We start from the raw sequence: 23,539 nt of genomic DNA, 5'->3' as shown, positions 1-23,539 counted from the left end.
AATAGTCTTTTGTGTCCGACTGTGATAATGTTCTCTGTTCTGAACATATACATCCCCGTATGGATTTAGCAACAGGCAATTGACATCTTGATGCTTTCTTTGTCCCTCATAAGGAGACGAAACAAACACATGCATATGTAGCTCATGCTTAACTGGAGAGAGAAAAACATATCCTGACTAGCAGGGTTTTAATGCACCTGTTAAGTTCAATACATATGTCAGGCACCATCTGTTGAAAAGTTTCTTTCCCTCCTCCCTGATCTTTGTCGCTTTCCACTTAGAACACAAATAAATTGTTAAGATCTTCAAATATTTCAAAAATGTTCATTTTAATGGCTGTTTCTCAAGAGCTGAAATTTTAACATAAGAATCACATAAGAACAGAATGATATTTAAATCAATTGATTGTTCTGTTGAATAGTAACTCATATTATTCACACAATACTGCAATGAATCATGTTAAATTATTTGTAGCAACCTACTAGCAATGTGACAAAACATTAATTGCTTTTTTTTAAAGGTAGTTAACTACTGCCGTCTAAATTACTAAAATGTATTTTAAAATATTCTGTTAAATGGCTTTGTCCTGACATTTCTTACATAGTATGGCTGGTATATAAACATTGCTGTTTTTTTTTGGGGGGGGGGGTGTTATTTCTTACATTTAAAACAGTCTCATTAAATTTAGCTACAATGCCATTTGATACAACCAAGGAGATTATGATTTCAGTACTTACAGAATTTCACACAAAAAGGCAACTTTTTCCATAAAATATATCTTACCTACACTTGAACTCATCATGGTATCTAAACTTGCTTAAAATTCAGAAGAACTCAAATCTGCTGACATCTTGACCAGCAGTAATGTGATGAAAGTTCAGTGAAGTTTAGCCTGGAGTAACTCTGCATAGCATTGTACTGAGACTAATGATGGAATATAACATGAAGTTATGAATGGCTGCTACAGTGATCAAAAGAAAAAGTAACTCATGTATAAACCAAGCTCTAGATATTGAGAATTCTGAAGCTTCCCTTGGAGACAGGAAAAGAAAGCTGGAGGTATTACAGAACCAATGTCCACTTTTCTCCATCAGTTGTTTTTATATGGCTATCTGATTTAGTGTTTATTTTTTCTCTTTCAAAGGAGAGGTTCCAGGACTATTTAATTCGACTATCAGTCACAGATAACTCATAAATAAATGCTGCATTTTAAAAACATTTTACCCTCCAGTGTTCATCTAGTCCTTAGGGATGCCACTGGCCACGGATCAGTTTGTATCAATAGCATCTATGAGGATACACACTTTTGAAAGATCCAACGCAAACCTGTTCACCAGGCATTTGTATCTGTTTGGCATGAACCAAATGGACTGGGTGGTTGGCTCATGTCTAGTCAATGGCTTTGAATATGGTAAGTTGAACATATTCAACATGAAATTTACAGTGTCTCAACATCAGTGAAGCATAGATTTAAAACCAATGGAAGTACTTACCCTCCATACATACCTTTCAAATTGTTCTGCTTTTTATGAAGCAGCCTTCAAAATTCTCAACAGCCACAGCTTTCTTATACATATACTAGCTTCAAAGCCCGTTCCTAAGAAAGGGTCCCCTCCCCTGGCCTCTGGCCAGGCAGCTTAAGGTGGCCTTGGGCGGCAGCTCACAGCCAGATCAAGTGGGGGGGGGCTGGGCAGCTCGTTAGCAGGGCTGGGCCAGAGCTCCTTAGCAGTCAGCTAGTCAGCTCCTTAGCAGTCCTTAACGAGCAATCAGCAGGATCAGCCTAGCAGGCCATAAGGCCCTCGTTAGAAGGCCCTCCACCACAAACCTTTGCTCAGGGCCTCTCCCTTTACCTGCTGCTGGCTCCAGGCACTATGGCGTCTGAGAGCAAAGAGGCTAGAGTCCAGGGATGGAGGGCAGGATTTGCAGGGGCAGGGCCAATCAGGACAAAGCTGGCTGCACCCTGATTGGCCCTATTCCAACATGGACAGCTTGACACGTCCCACCCCCTAGGCTGTTTTATAAATATATAGAGGAACAACAATGGATAAGGATAACGACTTTACACATAATGAGCATAATAACAGGCTAGACTATTAATAGCTGAGCAATGTAAAAGATACATGACCCTCCAGATTTGTAAGGTGCTTTGTCAAATCAAGTCAAACACTGTTCCCACCTCCAACAAGGTTTTCTTGTCCTGTTATGAACTGGAGCTATTTCTCCTTCATTTACAGCTAAGTATATGCAGCAGTCTGTGTAAGTAGATAATTCTCATTCAGTGGTGTGGAAAGTACTGAGCATGCATCCTATTTCATTTTAGGGTTTCTCCTTGATATTTAGGTGAATGGGGAAGTCATTGATCACATAGAGTTAAGTTTATTTATTAGAAGTATTTTTATAACACCTTTCTGCATTGAATCCTGAAATATGTATATCAGAGCTGCTGAATATTGTATAAAATATATAAGGCTACAGCTAACTAAGACAACAAGGTTTTTATACCACTTATGGGAGCCAAATTGGTCATCACACAATAGATGGATTACTATTTTCCCAACATTATTTTAAAATGAAAAAAAAAATTGCAGGAAGTTGTGAGTAGGAGTACCAAAATGGATGGGTGGGATGAAATGCTTAACCCCAGTATTATCTCCTGCTTTTTTCCTGCCTACAGAATTTTTCTATATTTTCTACATGAACATTAGAATAGTGCAGGAATATGAGTTAAACCTTCTTTGCTACTACCATTTCTCACCTCAGTCCCACAGCTTGAGGGGAGGTACCTTTTTTCAAAAAGAAATTAGAGTTCTATTATATACAGGTTGGCTTTTATTCTTTCTCACACTTTCTTTAGTTTACTAAAATACTCAGAATCAACAATGCAGAATTGGAAATGGCATTCCTGATGGGGATATCATAAACTATTTTTTTTGTATTGCAGATCATAATAAATTTTGATCCTTATTTTAAACTATGCTTCCTGCCATCCTTCTAGATTCTGAAGACAAAAAAATATTGGCTTTAAATATTAATTTTTGGGACTTTAATATTCCTCCCTGTTAAAAAGGTACCAAATACTTCCAAGTTTTTTAACTGTTTATTTGAATGTTTACTCCCCAGTGGGGATTCCAATGGAGTTTATACCATAATTCTCTCTTTTCCCCCCTAAAAATCCTGGGAGGCATTTGTGATTAATTCAGGTCATAAACTGCAATAGAAAGCAGAAATTCTCATCCAATGGTGAAAATGCAATAACATTCAATCAATTTGTTTATATGTATTAATAATTATCCAGATATATTTAACAAAAAGGAATATATTTGTACAAGAAGAAAAGTTGTTGGAGAGAATTGTCTAGCAGGAATTGTCTGGGAGCTTATTTTGGATCCAACAATTCATTGTCATTTTTTAATTAACCTCCACAATTATTAAATCCAGATTGATCCATTTCATATTTTTGTGTTGTGTTAGGATTCTAGAAAGAAAGGAAAGCTCTGAAACAGAATCACAGGATCATAGAGTTGGAAGGGGCCATACAGGCCATCTAGTCCAACCCCCTGCTCAACGCAGGATCAGCCGAAAGCATCCTAAAGCAAACATAATACATTGATTAATCCTGTTAAGGTCTAAATTTATTAAGCTATAAAATATTTTTTCTATAAAGCAATAATCTGAAGATACATATTCCTTGATTTTTCTGAAATAATGTAATAGAATATATAAAGAAATCTTTGTCAAAATATAATCCATCACAGCCCAAAATACAATCCATCATTCTAGAGACTTTATGATCTTATCCTCTCATTAAGAAAACTAATCAAATCAAGAAACAAAATATTCTACATAACAGAGCCACAATGGCATCAAATAATCAATCACATCTGTAACTTTGAAAGACAACTTGCAGTCATCCATATTTAGCAGTTAAATACAATACTGGTTGTATGCCAAATATTTCTCAAGTCTAAAATTTCATTATAAACTAATCATATGTAGTGCATCACTTGGTCAAATGTATTAAACCATTACATTTAATTTAGTCAAGCCATCTGTTATGATAAAGGGTGGAGCAATACTAAAAGATGTTGGTTCGCTCATTGTTCGTTTGTTTGTTTGTTTGTTTGTTTATTTATTTGTTTGTTTATTTGTTTGTTTTTGTTTGTTTGTTTATACTGCCCTTCCCTATGGCTCTGGGCAGTTTACATAAAACATTTTGAAACATTTACATAGAACACTCTGAAAATCAATATAACAATATAACAATAACAATAACATACCAACCAGAACAGTATTTTAACAATAACTTTGACACTCCCTCAGTAGGTTCGATCCCTCAGTGTAATTACTTCACAATAAACTACTCATATCTAATAATAAATATATTTCTGAAAATAATTTTTATCACATGTTCTCAGTGCACATGCCCACATAAAAAGTGATTAGCTTCCATTCAAGAAAATTCTTTTGACAAATTTAAACAGAGTGAAACTATTTTAAAAAGAACAGATACACAACCCTGTTCCTTTGATATTACCTATATGCATCAGGATGTTTGATTTCACTTGTAGAAAATTTAGTAATTTTGGATAACAATCAAGGATACATTCACCTACTAGAGTGACTGGTTGATGTGTTGCAACTAGGTATGTACAATTAATTTTGGATAGTCTGAAAAGTACCCAAATCAGTGTTGCTTTGGACACTTGATAGATTCTGTCCAAATTGCACTTCCCTTTAAGTTAAACTGCCCAACTCAGCCTTGGTCAAATCTTCAAACTGTGATTTGGGTGTGATTCAGCCATGTGGAGATTGGGCAGTTTAAAAGGACATTTTAAAAAATCTATTCCATGGTCGGGGGGGGGGGGCAGGGATTTGAGGTACAGGTACCAAATTTGCTGTGGAAGCCTCTCCTCAAAAGACCTCCCAAGTTTCAAAAAAATAGGCACCCAAACAGGGTTACCCATCCAACCTCCATGAGGGACGCATTACAGAATAGGATCATCTCTGGAACAGAAATGTGTCCCATGGGGGAAACATTGCAATGGGACACCTGGTATCCTGCTGAAAGGAGCCCCCCCCCTAGATATGCAGTGATGGCAGGTAGGTTCCACTGTGTGGGGTGGAGGGGTATAGTAATGTGCTGGATGGTGGGATTGCATTCTATACAATGTCCTGGTTCACCCTGCAGCACCAGAACTTACAGCAAAGTTATCCAGGGCGTTGTGTATGCCCTGCAGGCCTCCATAGGGCAGTAAGGCCCCGTTGGCCCCCACAGCACTGCAAGGGAACATGAAAGAATCCACGTTACCTTAGTGCATGGGTTCTGTAGCCCAATCTGTCTTGGCATTGTCATCATATGGACATAGGGATTAGCCCTGGATCCATATAGACCCCACCCTGGCCTTTACTGTTCATGTGGAATTGGCCATTGTCTTCTTTTAAACTGCACAATTAGCCATCTTCTGATTAAAGCAGCTAGGAATCCAAGTAGACATTCAGGTTTATCTGATTTACATCAATCTCAGATTCTATCGCAAGCATGATGAGTTATTTTACCCTATAATCATAACATGATGCAGAAAATTGCTATTCACATAATGAGCAGGAAATTCTTGAACACCATACATTTGAGTCATACCAAGTGATCATGGAAAAATACATACAGAGTACTTTTCAAAGATCTTTGCATTCACACTTGATTTCTAAGAATAAACAGAATGAATTTTGTGTAAAAGACTTTTCATAACTACCCTTTTTAAAAACTAAAATATGTCTGATTTGACATAACATTCTATTATAATTACGTTAGCCGTGGAAATGTACTTAAACAAAACAGGAGAATATATCATGGATGCTGAAATCAAAAATATTCTCAGGTCCTTACAACTAGAAATGTACTAATTTTTCCTATACTAAATAAGAATATTTAAGTAAGCCAATGTGGTAAAGCAGCTAGTGTCAGAAGTGAATCCAGGTCTCAGGTTCAAATTACCATACTGCCATGGAAGTTTGCTGGCTGATTTTGAGCCAGTCATACTCACAGGGTCATTATGAGATTAAAATAGAGGGGGAAAAATGATGGCAGCTGCTTTTGACCCAGCTAAGGAGAAAGATGGGGTTTAAATGAAGCAAATAAAAATAATAAAAATATCATAACCCTGCAATCATAGTCATGTAGTAAATTGAATCTATGAGCCATGGAATTATTCCCTGATTTTTTATCAGTCATGCGATATCACTTCTGAGTGCTATCAGCAGTGGATTCTGGGTTGATGCCTCGCTGAGTCCAGGTTGCTTCTTGTCTTGTGGATCAGGTTGGTCCTAATCTTCCACTAGATCCTCGATGGGAGCCGACAGAATGGAGGGAGGTGTGCTTGGGCCGAGTTCCTGATTGTGCTCTCCGGAGTGCCCGCTGGTGGCTGGTCCAGAGGCATGGGAAGCATGGGCACGACAATCAGGCTTTCTCAACTAGGTTTTTGTGAAACCTGAGGTTTCTTGACAACCCTGGAAGGGTTTCCCATATGGGTGGGAGTTAATTGTTTTTTTATATATATTTTAAAAAATTGTTAAAAAATTATTGGGTGAAATGGAAATCTGTGGTTATATCAACCCACCCTCTCCCGAAATGACCAATAATTGGCCTGGTGGGAGTGGGAAAAGAAGGTGCCCTAATTGGGTGTGTACACAGATATGCTTCCCAACCATATTCTGCACAATTGTACTACTTCTGGGGTTTCAAGGCTGAAGAATGTTTCAGGGTTTTTTCAACAGTAAAAAAAAGAGAGAAAGCCTGAATTAAATGACAGTCGGAGGTCACATCTTGTCATAATATCAATTATTTTCCTGGATTTTGACAAGGAAACTACCTTGTGGAATTTACATTCAACTAAATATGTTGACGGGAAGACAATAAAATCTTTGGGCTCTTTTCCAGTATTGAAAATTTATTTGGCAGATTACTCTTGATCCAAGAGAAGCATGTTCATTCATTCAAATAGGTAGCCATGTGGGTCTGAAGTAGCACAATAGAATCAGAGTCCAGTAGCAGCCTTAAGACCAACAAAGATTTATTCAGGGCATGAGCTTTCGAGAGCAAGCACTCTTTGTCAGACTAAGACCTCCTTATATGACCATGGGAAGATATAGCAAAAATTAATCCTGTTATATTAGTAAACATGTTCATTCACATTTTTCTTGAATGCTTTAATTCAAGCATACACAAAGGACCACCTTGCATGATTACTTTTTCTTTCCCTTAATAAAGGTCAAACTTTATAGCAATTAATGTTTTAAATTGTATTATATTAAATTACCATATTCTTTTGGTCTTTTATGTATTAACTTCATATAACTTGGTCTGAATGACTGTAATAAAGTTTGAATCTGAATGTAATATATGACAAAAGGGGGTATTTAATTGGTTCAGGATTCAGGGTTCTCCATAAACCTTTGGTCTCCCCTTCTCACATTTTTCAGTTTGTGGCCCCTTTCAAATGTGTCAGATGCTCCCCATATCTACCTATCTACATCTATATCTATCTTTATTCAGTTATTAGGGTACTAGGGGCAAAGCCCGTTGTATTCAAGAATACAATGGGCACTAGAGCTTGGCAGTGGGAAGAGGAAGGGGAGGTCCAGTCTGTAAGGGCATGGGGTTGAATGTGTGTGTTGTGTGGGAGATTGTGGTGGCATGGTGGCAAATGGGTGTGGAGATATGGGTGTCAAGAACCTGTGGTGTGGAATGTTCATTGAGTATGGGAGAGGACTGACCTTTGGGAATTGAGGCATAGTGGTTACAGCTATGCTTTCCAGAGCCATGTCTTCAGATATGTGAAGGGAAAATCAGACTGGAGATTCTTCTTAGGGAAAGATTACATGGCAACCAATTCCCACCAGTTCTGCGTCATTTCTCTTCTTGTGTGAATTAGGCCAAAGACACTGAAATGCCCCTCTGCCCTAATACACATGGGGTAGTCACAGTACACAGGTGTCCACCCTGTTCCTTCTTTTTCATTTTTTCACTTTTGATAAAATGTTATGTTCCCACATGCTTCTTTCATGGTTGCTCCTTAGAAGAACGTTTTTTGTACCCTGTTGTTTACTACCCAAAGGAGTCTCAAAGTGGTTTACAAACAACTTTTCCATTTGTCTCCCCACAATAGTCAACCTGTGAATTATGTGGGGCTGTGAGAGGTATGAGAGAACTCTGAATGGGCCACAGTGACCCAGCAGGCGTCAGGTGTCTCAAACATTTTCCAATCGTCTTCCCTTTCTCTCCCCATGAGGGATGTGGAGTAGAGAGCCTCACAGGGAAGCTGGCAATGCTAAGAGGAAGACTCTCTGTGCACAGGAGTCTTGACCTTAGTAAGGTTTTTTTTATACTGTTTTTTTATTTGCCAGGCCAAGGTTGGAAAAAGTCAAGTCAGTTCCCATGTGACTCCAGTCATTTACTTTTTCACTATTTATAGTTTCAGGCTGTAAATATTTATTTAGATCTTCCTGCACTTTCCAGACTAACAGGACTGATGCTGGTCTGCCTGTCTGTGCCCCAGAATACAAACAGTTGCTGGTAAGGGCTGGCCATAGCCCATAACCCAGTAGGGACACACCTCCACCACTCTCTCCTAACTGCAGGCAAAAATGGCTCCTTTGAAGGCTGGACTCTGAGGCATTGTACAATTTTGAAGTCCCACCTCCAAACCTCCAGGAATATTTCCAACCCAGGGGTAGCCAACCTCCAGGTGAGGCCTGGGGAGCTCCTGGAATTACAGCTCACCTGCAGAGTATAAAGATCATCTCCCCAGGCAGAAAGGGCTACTTTGGAGAGGATTGTGGTAGAGAAGAAACATTTAAGGCCTCCCACACAGGTTGTTGTTGAATTTAAAGACTTGAGGCCTACTGCACAGGGTTGTTGTGCAGATGAAACAGGAGACAAAAGAATCAGTGTCGTCTGCAAAATAATGCTGTGCAGTAGGCCTCAAATCTGCAGAGAGTTGCAAATACGAAAGAAACATGGCTTGGCTGTGTCTAACCCCTGGCCAGAGCAGTATTTTAAGTGAGAAGGGTTTTTTTCTGTGGCCTCCCTGTCAGGCAACTGTTTGGCAGAAGGGGAAATCCCCCCCCCTCAAAAGGAATGCCCTCAGGCTCCCCTGTGTTGCTCTTAGAAATACCTCCCTCCCCTCAGTCAGAGCCTGTCAGAGGCTCCTTCATAGCAGGCCTGAAGGGAGGGGGAGGTGGAGCACTCACCAGCCTCCTGCCAGCTCTGTCAGGATTCTGAGGCAAAGTTACAGTTGGACAGACAGTTAGGAAATCCTTGGGGCGAAAAGGGCTGGTGCAGCCTGTCCAAGCCTCTGTTCTCATTCCCCTTGGCAGCTCCTCTCCCTGCAGAGGTCAGGAGCAGACTGTCAGCGATGTCTCCAGATTGCCCTGGAACTCTGGGCTGTCCTGGTGAGGGCCCCATTGTAAGGTGCAAAGCGCCTTCCAATTGGCCCCTCCACTTGTCAATCCAGGGCCAAGGGGCCAATCCACAGACACAGCCCACTCCAACACCCCTTACTGTTTTATTAAGAGTGAACAGATGATCTTGATCACCATCTGATCTAAAGCATGCAATGTAAATGGAATACATATCATTTTTCAGAAGTTTAACATTTATTTAGGGAACTTGCATGCCACTTCCCCAAACTCCTGATCAAGTCCTGGTTTTAAGCATTCCTTGAAAGCATTTTTAAAACCATGAACTACTTGCTAAACTCCAACTGACCTTTTTCATGAATTTAAGATGTTTTTTTTTTACCCATGAAAGATAATAGCCCTATTTATTAATAATGAAAACTAGCATGTAAGGAATCCAGTTCAGAAAAAAATCACCAGTCAACAAAAAAAGTAACATAAAGCAGTAAGAATAGTGCATCAGGTTTACTGGTTAGATTATGTCTGAAAGCCATTATACTGCATAGCTGGAATTCTGCTTCCTCATCCCCAAAGAATAGGATGCTTATTTTGAGATAATTACCTCTCCAAACTATAACAATGGGTTATTCCTATATTCTGATACAGAATGTATGCAAACCAAAAGGAGGAAATAAATATCAGGTTCTATCCATTTCTCTTTCTGGTGGGCATGTCTGCATATATTTCTCTAAAGTTATAGCTTCTTTTTTTTTTGGTAATTTTATTATTTATTATTATCAAGCATTTACAGAAAAGTAAAAGAGGAAAAAAGCGACCAGCTGATATGGTTTGCCATCCTCTTTTAACATACATATTTAACATACACATATTAATCCTAATCTAGAAGTTTTTACCATCTTTCTTAATGAAATGATTGTTAATACATATGAGAGTATAATCTGTTATAAGAATATATTCTATTATTATCTTAAATGATATAAAGTCGGTCCCCTTCATATATTGGCCCTGACCTAAGAGTTACTGCTGCTGTCTTGTTAATACATATGAAGTATAGTTTGCCATCCTCTTTTAGCATACATATTAGCATACATATTCAGTTCCCATCACATATTGATCCTGATCTAGAAGTTATTACCATCTTTCTTAGCAGAGTAATTGTTGATACATATGAGAGTATAATCTATTATAAGAATATATTCTATTATTGTCTTAGATAATATAAAGTCAGTTCCCTTCATATATTGGCCCTGACCTAAAAGATACTGCTGCTGTCTTTCCCACAAGAGACCAGGAGAATGCTCCACTGTTCATCGCATCCTTCAGGTGGTCGCAGAAAATGAAATTGTATTTTTTCCCACAGTGACGCCTGATGATTCCTGCATAGAATATTTCTGGTTGTCCTTCTGTCAGGGCCAAAGAAGTCTCTTGCTTGATTCTTGCTTGTAGTCGCCTTTAAGTAGGCTCTGTATATTTTGTCAATCCGGATCTCTTCCTCTGGTCGCACAGAGATATCTCCTGATAGCTTCCTGCGTGCTGTCGCCTTTGAATAGACTCTATTTATTTTGTTGATCCAAATCACTTCCTGCTCTAAATAGACTTCCAGGTTTTCGGTGCTTTCCTTCCTTAAATCTGTTTTCCCAAGTTCTTCCAGGGTGCTTTTGATTTTTACGTCCCTAGCTCTTTCCCCCTCCTGTTGATTAACTTCCAGACATTGAATTCTTGTTTGAAGTATTGTTGGCTGAGTTGTGTTTTCATCAGCTGTTTTTTCCAAACCGTCGGTTCCGTCTAAAAGCCCTTTCTTAGTCTTTTGGATTTCCTTTTCCACCTTGTTGACTGCTTTCAGTATCTTTGAGTTCCCTTCGCATAACAAATGGAAAAGCTGTGCCTTAGTTAATTTTTCCATAGTTCTAGGCAGTCACAAACTATAAACAGAAAATCTCGTGAGGTCTTGCGGGAGCATGAGCGATCCAAAATTATCAGTTTGTCGATCTCCGTATCAAGTCAGTGTCCCCCACTGAACTCTCTCCAACAAAACTTTAAAGTCTCTCTTTTCTTTAAGCTCTCTCTTTGTTTGATTAGTGAGTGTAATTAGCTGGGAGTCTCCCACTCAACGAAAGAATTCACTTGTAAATTGGTTGAGGAGGGGGGGGAAGAGCTTGTGCGAAAAAAAAGGAAAAAACAGAAAACTCACGGTCTTTACTGTTGCAGAATTCGGCTCCTGTCAGTCTGGTAAAAGATGATCTGGGAAGAATGTAGGGTCAGCTGATCATTTCAGGCTTAGAAAGTTATTTACGACAAGGGCGCCATCATGACCTTGAGCACATGCCGCAGCGATCTGGAGAACTCAGTCTCCACGGATCTGTAGGACCCTCAGGATGCCGTTTCTGGTTCCTGGGGCGACCGGCGAGCAAGAGTTGCATATCTGCTTCAGGTCTGCCAGGTGCGGTTGCTCCTGACCCTCAGCATGGCTTAGGAGCTGGGCAGAAGCCTAGCTAGTACGGCGCCATCTTCAGTCGTTCTCCTCAAAGTTATAGCTTCTTTTTAAAAGTTTTTGGAGGCTTTTTTTTTTGGTAGATTTTTTTCCTAATAGAAAACATACTAAAGATTGCACTAATCAGAGTAATTTCTACTTTCAGTCTCAGTCTAATACTGATTAATGTTACCAGGTATACAGACTTGTTTAGATCAGCTTGATTTCCCATTCTCCTTGACTGGGAAGCTGTATATATATAATGGAAGGGGCAGGGCACATGTGAGGACATTTATGACAAGGGAAATCATCTTTCCATTTCTCTTTCTCTCTTTTTTTTAGCTAGTTGGAGTTCTCCTCTCGTAAACATTTGCTGTAGTTGCCCTGCTCACCCTAATCAGATTTTTCATGAAATTTGTTGTTGTTGTTGTTGTTAAATGTATAGCCCACCTTTCTCCTGGGAATCAAGTTGGGTTACAGAAAAGTTAGAATCCCCATAAAAACCCCACCCTAAAAACAACATTATTCCCACAAAACTAAGATGGCAAGAATGGCAAGAACTCCCCCACCTCCTGCAGTCATCTAACAAGGGGGTGGGCTAAGCAAAGCCTGAGGGGGGCCCATTGATCTTATTAACATTATTAACCTGGCTTCAATTATAGACCAGGTGAAAGAGCTCCGTTTTACAGGCCCTGTGGAACTTTGCCAGCTCCATCAGGGACCTCAACTCTCCCATAAGCTTATTCCACAAGGTGTGGTTGTACCCAAACACTGACAAGTCACTTTAGTGAAATGCCCATGTTTCTGGTACAGGGACAGAGGGATATAACCCCCAAATTAATTCTTTTAAGAATCAAATTTTACTGCCTCAGGGATACACTAGGGCAGAGTCTGCACTTACTTTCTTTATTCCATTGTCAATCCTGTTGAATTCAGATCACTTTGAACTCGGGTCTTCCTCTCTCCCCCCTTTCCCCATTGAAACAGGAAAGTCTTCTGCACGTGGTTAGGGAGGCTCAGAAGGTGGGGGGGGAGCCAAGCCTCTTTCCTTCTTTTCTTGAAGGGTGGGGGACAGGAGCCAGGCAGGGAGCCTCTTTCTTTTCTTGGAGGGGAGGGGGAGAGGATCGAAAAAGGCAGAGGAGGGAGGAAAAATCCAGTACCGACAGAAGTTGAGAGAAATTAGGGGCTTCTCCTTTAAGGCAAACGTGTCACATGACCAGGTGTAGCCTATCAAAGGTTCTCTACCAGGAGCTTTCTTTCCCAAGCTGGATATTCAGGATTAAAAGCAGTCTGAGATATCGCACAATAAAGGTAGAGTCACTCCGGATCAATCCTTCTTGCTGCAGAAGGAAAATTAAAATTGGAAATCGCATTCTGTGTAGAGGGCAGGGACAGGTAGGAATTGTGGCAAACACCATTGGCTAGATTTCATTTCCTGCATAGGAGCCACATATTAGAGGCAACAGTGTTACCCATGCCAACAATTCACCATAATGTTTGAGATCTGCTACACAAAAATAGCTTTCCACAACAAGAGAGCCAGCCATAAATAAAATAAAAGTAGCTGCCACACATATAGTTTCTGTTTTGTCTTAGGCTGACATTCTTGCACATTGCTCTTTTTTCTCTGTAAGTTCTCATTGTCAGCATCATGATTAATTTTTTTTTAATATCGCTATAATGCCACATATCTTACCATCTGTTTGTGTTCATGTATATTATAGAATGTGAATACAAACTATTTTTGAGGGAAATATGTACAGGTTCCCCTATTCTGGGCATTAACAGGTTTGTTGTTGTTGTTGTTGTTAAGTGCAAAGTCGCGTCCGACCCATTGCGACCCCATGGACAATGATCCTCCAGGCCTTCCTGTCCTCTACCATTCCCCGGAGTCCATTTAAGTTCACATCGACTGCTTCAGTGACTCCATCCAGGCACCCCATTCTCTGTCGTCCCTTTCTTCTTTTGCCCTCAATCGCTCCTAGCATTAGGCTCTTCTCCAAGGAGTCCTTCCTTCTCATGAGGTGGCCAAAGTATTTAAGTTTCATCTTCAGGATCTGTCCTCCTAAGGAGCAGTCAGGGCTGATCTCCTCTAGGTCTGACCGGTTTGTTCACTTTGCAGTCCAAGGGACTCGCAAGAGTCTTCTCCAGCACTAGAGTTCAAAAGCCTCAATTCTTTGACGCTCGACCTTCCTTATGGTCCAACTCTCACAGCCATACATTGCAGCTGGGAAGACCACAGGTTTGTACATGGATGCAAATCTTTCTCTAATAATCCATTCATCTTTAAGACCTGATAGGATCTCAGTATCTCCTTTCAGATTCTCTATACTTGTTTTTGGTGTTGCCCAGTATGCCCAGGGCATACTATTCGTATTCTACCATTTATATCCAAGTTAACTGCTGCTCTTGTTTGTGAGTCTAAATTAATGTTACTAATCACAACAAATGGTACATGGTACCTTTTAGTAAAGGACTGTTAAACTCCAAAACACATGGTGAAAAATCTTAGTTGCGTACATTCATAAACATGGAGTTGCCCAAATAGAACTGGATTTTCTTCTGACACACATGGAAATGTACTCTTGATGCAGAGTTAGGCAAAAGCTGAGAGTGGTGGATTCAGATAATACATATTTTAGAAGGTGGGCTCCAAACCAGATACTTTAGAAACACTAGTTGGAGCTATACCGAGCAGATTTTTCTTTGCCACCCAACAAGCCTTTAGATTTTGTTCTTATACAAGAGAGCATTTCACACTATATATTGACCATTGAGGAAGACCCCTGTGGGTCGAAACATATTTGGTCTGTTCGGTCATATGAAGTTAGATATGTGTTGTTTTTACTTTGTTTTTAATATAATATATTCACTTTGAAAGGCAACTGTTTAAGCAGAGCTGCTGCCAGAATATTGAAGAATTATTATTAGACTAGTAATATAGCCCGCTGTATGAGGAATACAGCGGGCGCTAGGAACTAACCTTTGTGTCCCCCGGCGGCGGTCCTCTGCGCCTCTCGCCGCGTCAGGCCGCCGGGCAGGGAGCGCGCAGCGTGGCTCGCAGTTGCTCCCGGCCTGATGCGGTGAGAGGCGCTTTGCGCCTCTCACTGCGTCAGGCCACCAGGCAGGGAGCCCCCGGCAGTCTGGGGCGGCGGCCTGATGCGGCGAGAGGCGCAAAGCGCCTCAGGCTGGGAGCAACTGTGAGCTGCACTGCGCTCCCTGCCCGGCGGCCTGACGCTGCGTTAGGCCGGGAGCAACTGCGAGCCGCGCACAGTGTGGCTCGCAGTTGCTGGGGCTGGGAATCGGAGGGACCAATCCGCAGGCGCAAAGCGCCTGCCGATTGGTCCCTCCGATTGTCTGTACAGAGGAAGGGTCCAATCCGGACCCTTCCTCATCACAGACAGATCCCGCCCCAGAAGCCCTTAGCGAATTATTTAGTCCGTGGCGCCCGTGGGCGGTGTTTAGATATATACATGACCTCAGTTCCTGACAGTCTGTGGTTAGCCATGCCCCCTGCAACAACCATTTTGTTGTTGATGCTTCCTTTTCTGGCAACCATTTTATATTTTTACCCACAACCCTGAGTTAGAATTCCAAAATGCTCAACAATCTTGGTGATCCCTGATTTGGTGAAATAGGACCCTTGTTTGAGAATAGATGTCAAATGCTGCATTCCATAATGGCAGACAGGATGTTTATTTGGGATATAGTCAAATTGTGCTGCTGAATTATCACATAATTTCTTGGAAAAAATAATCAAAAAGTAAATGAAATAGGAAAAAATTTAGTCAGAAGTTGTAAGAGTTGCAAATGATGTTTGCTATCAAATGTCTCCCTGCCACCTTTGTCCCTGTCGCTTTTCTTTTTTCAGCATCCCTACTTAGAATGATTTGTGTCAACAGTATTACCACGTATACAGGTTTAACTGAGAAAAACAGTTAAAAAACGGATATTCTTTATTTCTGAAACCTCCATATTTAAAGCTCTCTAAGCAAAGCTAACCTTCAGCAGAGAGATCTTAATTAAAGAAAATCAATATGAATGATTGTAAATAGACACATGTTCTTTTTATTCTGGGCCTTCTTAAGTACTAATTCTTGTCATAATACGTCTTTATATAAAAGCAATTCTACTAACACAATTTCTGTCATATCACCTCTAATTTTGATTGTTCCATGTCAGATTTATCTTCTTAGTAAGGCTTTCTGAAACTGGTTCAACAATCTTCCAAATATAATTTAACATACTTAACATTGACATATTTGATCTATATATTTCTTCTTGAAAAATGCAGTTTTTATTTCACAGAACCATGCTTGATTGTAGTTAGCAACAAACTCTGTGTTAAATGTTAAACTCTGGTAAAATAAGCTGTTACTGGAGTTGGTATCAAAATTTGTAACAGCCTATTTTTCCAGGTTTCAGGTCTCAGTTCTTCTAGGAGGCAACCTGCATTTCCCCCAGAAATGTTTTCTTAGGTCAGAATGTAAAATGAGACTCTGTGGTCTGCGTTCAACAGACTAGGTGCCAAGAGTATGAGCTTCCATAAACATACTTCTTTCCTTAGAAAGGTGAGCTTTACACTTCTAAATTCATATCCAATTCTGGTTTTATAACTATCCTGAAGTAAATCTCCACTGTCTCTGCTTCATCACAAAAGCCAACTACTGATGGTGGTGGTGGTGATGCTAGCTAGCTGTTGGCTTCTTCCTTCTACCCTTTCTCTCTCACCACCTCTCAAACAGAAAGATATAAGCATTTTCTTTCCTCTCTTGCCCCTCAAATGCAACTTCAGCTGTAACAAATGAGATTCCCCCCCCTTGCAGGTCCGTGCATATCTTCTACTTGTAATATCATTTTTTAATTATATCTCTAAGTGAATTGAAACTTGAGGGTTGTAAAAGGCAATTTTGACAAGTGGTTACCCCAAAATTATAAGCAAGAGGATGCTTAATACTTACTGTTCTGCTAAATCTGTGGGCCTGATTTAAAAGTTTATCAAGTAATTAAACCTTCATCGACTTCAGTGGTCTTTAAATATTATAATCAAAACAGTACCTGAAGAATCCAGCAAACTACGTGACTAAGGTAGCATGGAAGAAATGTATTCAGTCTTAAAGCAATTGTGAAGCTTTGAAGGAGTCTGCCATTCCAAATCCCAAATTCAGAAATTCAGCAACTTGTGCTTAAAGGACAGTGCCCAAAGTAGTAGCACTAATATATATTTCCAGCATTTCTAGATGTTTTAAGGAAGAGCTATAATAAATTGCATTTAAGACTCATACACTGTATCATCTTTAGAGCTGCTGCCCACAGTAGTATGAGAGCTTCTTCCAAATGTTATATGGAATTAAATATATCACAGCAGCAGTCCAGCTGACCCATAATCTCTAAAGCAGACATTTCCTAGCCTACATCAATTTCACATATATTCCTATTAATATTATGGGAATTCAAAACTGCAAAACTCCAGTACTCCAATTTGCTTTTCTCTAACTGGAAAAATATATGAAAGTTATTTGGGGTCATAAAAGGTAACATCATTTTGAGCAATCCTGTTTTTAATAGGATATTAGTGGAGCAGGTATTTGGGGAAATATATACCAGCATTTGATAATATTTACCTATAAACTTATTCAAAAAGTTTGTTTCATGTCCTGTACATTCTAGAAATATATTTTATTGTGGCCAGCTACACTTTACATACTATTTTCATGGCCCACCTACCCCATAAGCCTGTGAGAAATGGGGGGAGACCTGTAAGGGAATCAACATCAGATTTCCCTAAGATGGTACCATTCAGCCCAATAACAGATGGTTTGGGCAGTTCCCATCCTTATACATCTCCAGGTGCTTGTCAAACAATGGGCAACATTCTGCACAGCTCCAGTAGAGTCTAACCAACCCCTAGTGGGCCAGACCTACTTAAACAACGCTCTAGGTCAGGGGTAGTCAAACTGTGGCCCTCCAGATGTCCATGGACTACAATTCCCAAATGCTGGCAGGGGCTCATGGGAATTGTAGTCCATGGACATCTGGAGGGCCACAGTTTGACTACCCCTGTTCTGGGTAATGGTGGGGCAAAGAAAGGAAAAAGAGAGACTAAGATCCCTGCTTGGCTCCACAGCAGCCATCTACCGTATATACTCGCATGTAAGCCAACCCGCATACAAGCCAAGGCACCTAATTTTACCACAAAATCTGGGCAAACTTATTGTTTCGCATATAAGCTGAGGGTGAGAAATGCTGTATCATCACAGGCTCTCCCATCCAGCCTCCCCCCCCCCCCAACAAATACAGAAAAGTCAAGAGGATGAAAAACAGGCTGCTGTTTTTTGTACCCCACTTTTCAATAATGAAAGGAGTCTCAAAGTGGCTTACAATTGCCTTCCCTTCCTTTCTTGATGCCAGACACCCTGAGAGAACTTTGACAGAACTGCTTTATGAGAACAGCTCTGACAGGAGAACCAAACAGTGCCCTCCCAGGAAAGCAAACCAGAGCAGAACAACAGTACCTGAAGTTGGCAACCTACTACAACAAGTACAACAGCTACCAAACTGGGAGAATGGACAACTCTAACTACAACTGCAGTGCCTCCCCAGAGCAAAACACTGAAATAAAGAACTGTAAAACTGAACACTGAAAGAAAGAACTGTAAAAATCAGTTCTTTTTTAAAAAAAACTTTTAAAACACAAGTCAGAGCAAGCTCAGCTTGCAGTACACATTTGCAAAAGGCAATGCAATGATTGGCTGGCTGGAGCAGGCTTTTATTTCAATTACCATATATAGCCGCGTATAAGCTGAAGAAGGCTTTTTCAGTGTAAAAAAAGGTGCTGAAAAACTAGGCTTATATGCAAGTATATAGGGTAATTTCACATTACTTCCAAAGAAGGAATGGGTGGGATGCTCCAAGCAAGAAGTGAGGAAAAATCAAAAGCGAGGATTTATATGAAGTATGGGTGTGCATTTGGCTAAACTGAGCTGGAAAAAAAATCCGATAAATACCTTAGTGGTAATTTTCAGGCATTATTTAAACCAAATACAAATTAAATAATCTGATCAGCTACTGATATAGTTAAGCCCAAATGAAAGCCAAATTTTTCATTTTTTATTCAAGTATATTCAGCCAGGTAAGGCAGTATGGAGCTCTCAGCTTCTGTTACCTCAGGTGATCCTCTCAGATCAGCATGTAGTGATGAGAGAACTCCTTGCCACACAGAGATCCTGGGGATAGCTTCTGAAGCCCTCCCAGCTAGGTCTGCTTGCAACAGGTAGAGATCTCCTCACCACATGAAGATTCTGGGGACAGCTTCTCCTGCAGCATGCAATAGCATGGCCAAGGAGCACACCAATCAGAAAGGAGGCACCAGATCAATGCTGCTCCTCTGGGATTCCAAAATCTTCTTCAACTGGGCAGAGAAAAAAATTGGTAGGTATGAAAGTAGAACACTTATACGTTCTTAGAAACCTTCAAACCAACTGGAGGCAACAGAGGTGATTTTCATAACTACATTCTGGTAATGAAGTTTTTGGGTTACAGAGCTAGTGAAGATATCCGTAACTCCACCATGGACAAGGGTTCTCCTTGTACAAGAATCAAATCTACACCCAGACTCTGTTTGACTCCAGCTGACAGTTTAGAGGTTAGACAGGTGGAATTAGAGGGATGGGGCCATCCAAGTGAAGTAGTTGACATCGTTATGCAGTCCAGAAAGTCTGCTTCTAGTCTCTATAATTGTATATGGTTGACATTCAAAATTTGGCCCTTGTGAAACACGATAGGATGGACCAGTAAAAATCTATAGAAGCTTCATCTTGTGGAAAGGTGTGCATCATAGTGATCAAGCTGAATAAAATTAAAAATAATAATCTCATCTAGGTTGTAGCTTGGGCATATAACTAATTTGGATGACTTTTCCCACTGAAGGAGAACAAAACACTGGCACACCTGAAGGTTTCTTCTCTTTCAGGGGACAATGTCATCCATACCCCACCACACAAACAAAAAAACCTTAATGTTGAGAAAATGACTGTTTGGAGGGGAGATATAACCTGGGTGATATCCCCAGTTCAGAATGGGGAATCTCCTGTTCAGGCTCATTGTAGTAATCTAGATGTTATCAGGTACCACAGTATTTTGTACCAATAGTATTTTGTACTAAGAGTAGCTTCCAGATAGTCTTCTATAGTAGCCTTGTGTATGGCTCATTGTACTAATCTATATATTACCAGGGAATGAACCATGGTAGCAGGATCTTTTCTGTCCAGATATGGTTGGCTGGCTCAACTGCTCCCACTTTAATCCAACAGGATGCTCAGGAACAAGAGTACTTCCAAGCTAGAAACCTACTCTTATAAGGGGAGTGTAAATATGATTATCATCTTATAAGCGTGGTCTGAGACCAAGGACTACATACCTTAAGGACTACATTCCTGCATATAAATCTACTTGCTCACTCCAGTCATCTTTCAAGGCCCTGCTTTGGTTGCCCACAGCATAAGGGGAGAATGGTACTGACCTGAGAAAGGAACTTTTCTATTCTAGTACCAAAAATTTGGATTCCCCTTGCCAGATATATACATCTGTCTATTGAAGTCTTTTATCAGCAGGTAAAGACTTTTTCATTTCATATGGCATACTCCCAATAAGGTCCCGTCTTCTGGTGCTATTTATGTGTTTTAATTGAATTTTAATATATGTTTACATTGAATTTTATATTTAACTATTTTAATTATTTAAATGTTTTTTATGTTTGCTGCCTTATAGATTCTGATTGGGTAAAAAGGCAGCATTAAAATGTTTTAAATAAAGAGATAAACAAATTTCAGTATACACTCGGGAGCCCAGCACAATGGCCATGGAGAGACTAATCTTGAAAAAGCTATAAGGAACTCATTTTTATATCTTTCTCATTCTTCTAGCTATGGATATTTTTTCTCTTTTTGTCTCAGTTTTATAGGCAGACATAGTAGTCTGTATAATTTTTCACATTTCATTGGCAAAACCACAGGAACCAACTTTCTTTTTCCATAGGGCAAAAAAAACCCACTCCAATTTCAACATAATTTAAAATCAATCTTTTCAAAGCATGAATATCTACCTAAAATTACTGCTAATAATCAAATGCAGGTACTGTTCCAGGAGCCAACTGTTCTGATATAATCATGTATTTGTGATGCATTCCAGGAAACATCCAATCAACATTCAATTATATTTCTTACATTGCTCATTCTGATGGTAATATTGGAATATAAATTAACTGTGTAGTTGGTGCCGGCAGGAGAGATTTGGTTTCTAGGACCGAGGGATAGGCTTTCTTGAGGAAGGCCTCCTAGCACCTGATGGACTGCACTTATCAAAGTTGGGGAAGAATGTGTTTGGCAGGAACCTGGGGAGATTCATCAGGAGAGCTTGAAACTGAAGCCACAATGGGAAGGAGACGATCAACATAGGGAGTGTAAGGAAGGAGACCGATCGGGGGCAGCCCAACCAGGAAGGCCAGCTCATAGGGAACCAAAAGTAAAAGGATTCAGATGCCTTTATACTAACGGCCGAAGCATGGGCAATAAAAAGGAAGAGCTGGAACTTCCCATGTTGATGGAAAGGTATGATCTAGTAGGCATCACAGAAACTTGGTGGAATGATTCTCATGACTGGAATGTAATAGTGGATGGATATGAACTGTTCAGAAAAAACAGAATAGATCGAAGAGGCGGAGGAGTGGCACTGTATGTGAGGAAAGGGCTTACCTGTCAGGAAATTCTAGTGAAGGACAGTATATCTACAGTGGAAAGCATCTGGGTGAAAATAAACAAGGGGAAAACAAACAGTGTGGTGGTTGGTGTCTGCTACCGACCGCCTGACCAATGAGAGGATGTAGATGCTGCACTTTGTGCTTGAGAAAATATCCAAGCTTGAGAAGCTTGAGAAAATATCCAAGCGTCAGGACCTTGTCATCATGGGTGACTTCAATTTCCCAGATCTGTGCTGGGAAACAAACTCTGCGAAGTGTCCTCAGTCATGCAACTTTCTGACCTGCCTGGCTGACAATTTCATTTATCAAATGGTAGATGAACCCACAAGAGGTTCAGCCATACTAGACTTAATACTGACCAACAGGTAAGAGTTGGTGGATGAGGTGAAGGAGGTGGGGACCCCAGGGGAGAGTGACCATGTCCTCATAGAATTCCTTTTGAGATGGGGAGCCAAGGAAGTTTGTAGCCAGACGTGGATGTTGGATTTTCGTAGGGCAAACTTTAATGAACTTAGAGACATGATGAGTGTAATACCATGGACGAAAATGCTGGAAGGGAAGGGAGCATGTGAAGGGTGGGCACTACACAAACAAGAGCTATTCCATGCTCAATCAATGACTATCCCAGAAAGACGAAAACACTGCAGGAGCTCTAAGAAGCCGATTTGGATGAACCGAGAACTTCAAGAGGAACTAAGAAAGAAAATGGAAATGTTCAGGAAATGGAGGGAAGGACAGAGCACTAAAGAAGAGTACTTACAGGTTACTAGGCACTGTAGATCAATCACCAGAAAGGCCAAAGCTGAGATTGAGCTAAGATTGGCCAGGGAAGCCCACTGTAACAAGATTTTTCAGTTATGTGAGGAGCAAACGTAAAGTAAAGGAGGCAATAGGCCCACTGTTGGGTGCGGATGGACAAACTCTAACGGAAGATGCAGAGAAAGCAGAAAGGCTTAGCGCCTGTTTTGCATCTGTTTTTTCCCACAGGTCAAAGGGTTTAGGCACATCTAGAGATGGCAGTAGCCAAGAGATAGTGACTGGGTGGCAGGTTGACATGGACATAGAGGTTGTTGAGAGGCATTTAGCTGCACTGGATGAGTTCAAATCCCCTGGGCCAGATGAAATGCACCCGAGTGGCCTCAAAGAACTTTCCGGAGAACTTGCAGAAACCTAGTCCATCATCTTTGGGACCTCTTTAAGGACTGGAGATGTCCCGGAGGACTGGAAGAGAGCAAATGTTATCCCGATCTTCAAAAAAGGAAGGAAGGATGACCCAGGAAACTACAGACCAGTGACTCTGACCTCTGTTGTGGGGAAGATAATGGAGCAGATAGTAAAGGAAGCCATCTGCAAACATCTGGAGGACAATTTGGTGATTCAAGGAAGTCAGCATGGATTTGTCTCCAACAGGTCCTGTCAGACCAACCTGGTTTCCCTTTTTGACCAAGTGACAGGTTTGCTGGATCGTGGAAATTCGGTTGATGTCGTTTGCTTGGATTTTAGTAAAGCTTTTGATAAGGTTCCCCATGATGTTCTGATGAATAAATTGAAGGACTGCAATCTGTATTTTCAGATAGTTAGGTGGATAGGGAATTGGTTAGAGAACCGCACTCAAAGAGTTGTTGTCAATGGTGTTTCATCAGACTGGATGGAGGTGAGTAGTGGGGTACCTCAGGGCTTGGTGCTCAGTCTGGTACTTTTTAACATATTTATTAATGATCAAGATGAGGGGGTGGAAGGACTACTCATCAACTTTGCAGACGACACCAAATTGAGAGGATTGGCAAATACTCTAGAAGATAGAGACAGAGTTCAACGGGATCTGAACACAATGGAAAAATGGGCAAATGAGAAGAAGATGCAATTTAATAAAGATAAGTGTAATGTTCTGCATTTGG

General features: G+C 40.5%; 1 pseudogene; it reads left to right on the top strand.

The window, feature by feature from the left end:
- The first annotated feature begins 954 nt into the window (after positions 1-954).
- The window catches only part of LOC143838816 (splicing factor YJU2-like), a 39,135-nt pseudogene continuing 16,550 nt past the window's right edge, over positions 955-23,539 (top strand).

Source organism: Paroedura picta, chromosome 5 (genome assembly GCF_049243985.1).
Source record: "Paroedura picta isolate Pp20150507F chromosome 5, Ppicta_v3.0, whole genome shotgun sequence".
NCBI classification, from domain to species: domain Eukaryota; kingdom Metazoa; phylum Chordata; class Lepidosauria; order Squamata; family Gekkonidae; genus Paroedura; species Paroedura picta.
The sequence above is the reverse complement of the archived record's forward strand: the minus strand, read 5'-3'. Positions and strand labels throughout refer to the sequence as shown.